General features: G+C 37.0%; 1 non-coding gene across 1 annotated transcript; it reads left to right on the plus strand.

Annotated features, from left to right (window-relative positions):
- The first annotated feature begins 558 nt into the window (after positions 1–558).
- On the plus strand, positions 559–632 carry TRNAI-GAU (transfer RNA isoleucine (anticodon GAU)). Its single transcript has one exon. It is a non-coding gene; the product is annotated as a tRNA-Ile (tRNA).
- Positions 633–3,009: the final 2,377 nt, after the last annotated feature.

A 3,009-nucleotide genomic window follows, 5' to 3' on the forward strand; every position in this document is an offset into this window, starting at 1 on the left:
TCTCTGAAACAACAGTATTGCTAACTCCTTAAAGGCAGAGAAAATTTTTTTTTAAATCACCAAATCTCTAACAAATCACAGGTAAAATAACAGTGACTCATTGAGCACCTCTTTTGTGCCAGGGGTTTTATATACATTATTTTCTGTTATTAATAAACTACTCTTTATTTACAGATGAGAAATCTGATGCTGAAAAAGCTTTAGTTACTATTTTTCCAAGATCACATAACCAATAAGTTACAGGGACTGGGTTCAAAGTTTGGCTGCTGTTACCGCATCCAGCATTCTTACTATTATGCTACACTGTGTATAAAGCATGATGTGGCAGGGGCTGTTTTTTTCCACTAAATATTCTCTCCCTTTTTCTTATTGCAACAGAACACTGAATTTTAGCTGAGCACATTGATCAGCTGAGGCTGCTTTTCAGCCTCCCTTGTAGCTGAGAATGAGCATGTGACTAGACAGTATATAAAATATATAATATGTAAATAGAATGTTCTCTGGAACTTCTCCCTCCCTACTCCACCTTTGCTTCATGAAATATAGATGTAACACGGTGGCCGGTTAGCTCAGTTGGTTAGAGCGTGGCGCTGATAACACCAAGGTCGCTGGTTTGATCCCCGCATAGGCCACTGTGAGCTGCGCCCTCCTTAAAAAAAAAAAAAAAAGATAGCTAGCTAGCTAGCTAGATAGTGATGCTTGGAGGTTGAGCAGCTATCTTGACCCATCAGATGACCTCGAAGAGGGGTCTAAGGCTGGAGATGGAAGAACATAACTTAATATTCCCTACATACATCATAGAGATGCCATGCCAGTTCTGGTCTGCCCCCTCTCAGACTACTTTTATTGTGATTGGGAAATAAACTTCCATCTCCTGGAAGCCAGATGAATGTACTCGTAACTGTTAGACATAGTATATCATGCTCAGTATCCTTTTATGGAATTACGTTTGATTCCTCCCGCCTCCTCCACTCTCTGGTGCCTCGTCTCTAATATCTTCCCTTTAAAAATTTGCTTAAATTCCAACTTGTCTATAAAGGCTTCCCTAATCACCATTTCCTCTATGGTGAATTTCAAAAAAACTAACAAATATTTATAATTTTATTTTTTTAGCTTTTTATTATGGAAAATTTAAAACATGTACAAACTTAGAATAATATAATAAAGAATTTTTTTTTTTTTTTTTTACAAAGAGTGTTTCCTTATTAATCATTAGGGTTGATCTGACTTCACAGACTGAGTTCCCCCACCTTCTCCCACCCCCGCCATCTCTTCTGTGTGCATCTTTCTGCAGCTCTGGGCTCAGATAGAGGAATTCTCCTGTAGATATTTACAAATAGCCAGTTTTTAAATATTTTAGAAATATGCTATTGTTTTATACTAAAGTATAAATAAATAAATACCACATAGTTTCTACTATCCAGGTTAATGGTACCAAAAAATGTTACATTAGGTACATTATGAAAATTGGCCCTCGTAAGCCTAACTGGGTGTTGATCAATCATGATTGAAGTATAAGAGTGATATTTTGGAAAATGCTCATGCTAGTGAATAAATAGAGGTAGCATGATGTTGTTAAGAAACCACAGGGATTAGAGTCAAAGAAGTGTTTCCAAATCTTAATGTGGCCACTTTACTTTCCTGGGCTTTCATCTCCTCACCAGTAAGATGAGAGAGCTGGACTTGGCCATGCTTTATTTCATGATTCTTGTTTGAATTTCTGCAATGGGTACTGCCAAGCAGAGAAAAACTTCAGTGATTCCAACTCTACTAATTCAACATTTACAAACTGGTGTGAGTCACTTGATCTCATTTGTAAAATGGAAGCTTCAGTTTTGCTAATTTCTAATGTTGTTTTCAGGATTGACCTTAGGTGGTTCCACCTACTTTCGTGTATATTAATGTTATTTTATGATTAACGTCAAGAGAAGGTAATTGGTCTTGCAGAAGAACAGTGTTGGGATCTTATACATGAGACAATACTGCTGTAGATAATGCTTGTGAGGTTCCTACCCCTTCTTTCTCTCAGAGCCTTTTCAAACATTACCCACTGCCCTTGCATTAGTTTAAAACTAAATTAGCCATCAGGACTGAGTTGACATAGGGAGAATCACTGAGTTTGATGCTAGGGAAATAATGATGAGCCTGGCTGACCAGCCCTTGTCTTCATGGAGCCCGGAGTTGTTCCCATGTAGTTCCCCTCAATGTCAGCTTAAATTCACATGTTTCTAACAGAGTAACAGGCCTGTGGAGTTCTTTCGTGGATAAAACTCAGAGGATAATGTAACTAATATGAAATAATGAAAATAATATATTAACTAGTAGTTTAAAAAAAATCTTCCTGTGCACTGTATCAGGCCAAAGGTCCTTACATTTTTGCATGTGGAAGAATAACCTAAAGACTTCTTTAAAATGCAGAATCCTGGGTAGCCGGTTAGCTCAGTTGGTTAGAGTGCGTTGCTTCTAACACCAAGATTGCTGGTTCAATCTCTGCATGGGCCACTTTGAGCTGTGCCCTCTTTAAAAAAAAGAAGAGAAAAAAAAGCAGAATCCTGGGTCCAAGATCTAGAGAGTCTGAGAGGGTCTTTGTTTTTAGCAAGCACTACCAGACATTCTAAGGTTGATGTTCTGTATTCCTAAACTTTATTAGATACTACTATTTACTCTTCAGTGTCACATGTTTTTGTTATGGTCTGATCCTTTGCTAAATAAATTTGAATTTGATTATGTGTAAACTATATTCATAACTATAAAATATTATTTAGTTGCCTTCTTAAAATATACCCTTATAATGTGGGATACTGTGGGGTACTTCCAGATCAGCCATGGCTTGGAGCCATCCAAACAAATGGTAACTCTCATCACTGCATGGTCTACAAAAATGTTTTAATCTGAATTTGAATGGGTAATACATTCTCCTGGTTCAAAAATCAAAACAATATTAAAAGATATATATTAGAGGTAATGTACTCACTCCTTGCCCTTTTGTCCTCTAATTCTCTCAGTTTT

The sequence above is a fragment of the Rhinolophus ferrumequinum genome, chromosome 7 (assembly GCF_004115265.2).
Source record: "Rhinolophus ferrumequinum isolate MPI-CBG mRhiFer1 chromosome 7, mRhiFer1_v1.p, whole genome shotgun sequence".
Taxonomy (NCBI): Eukaryota; Metazoa; Chordata; class Mammalia; order Chiroptera; family Rhinolophidae; genus Rhinolophus; species Rhinolophus ferrumequinum.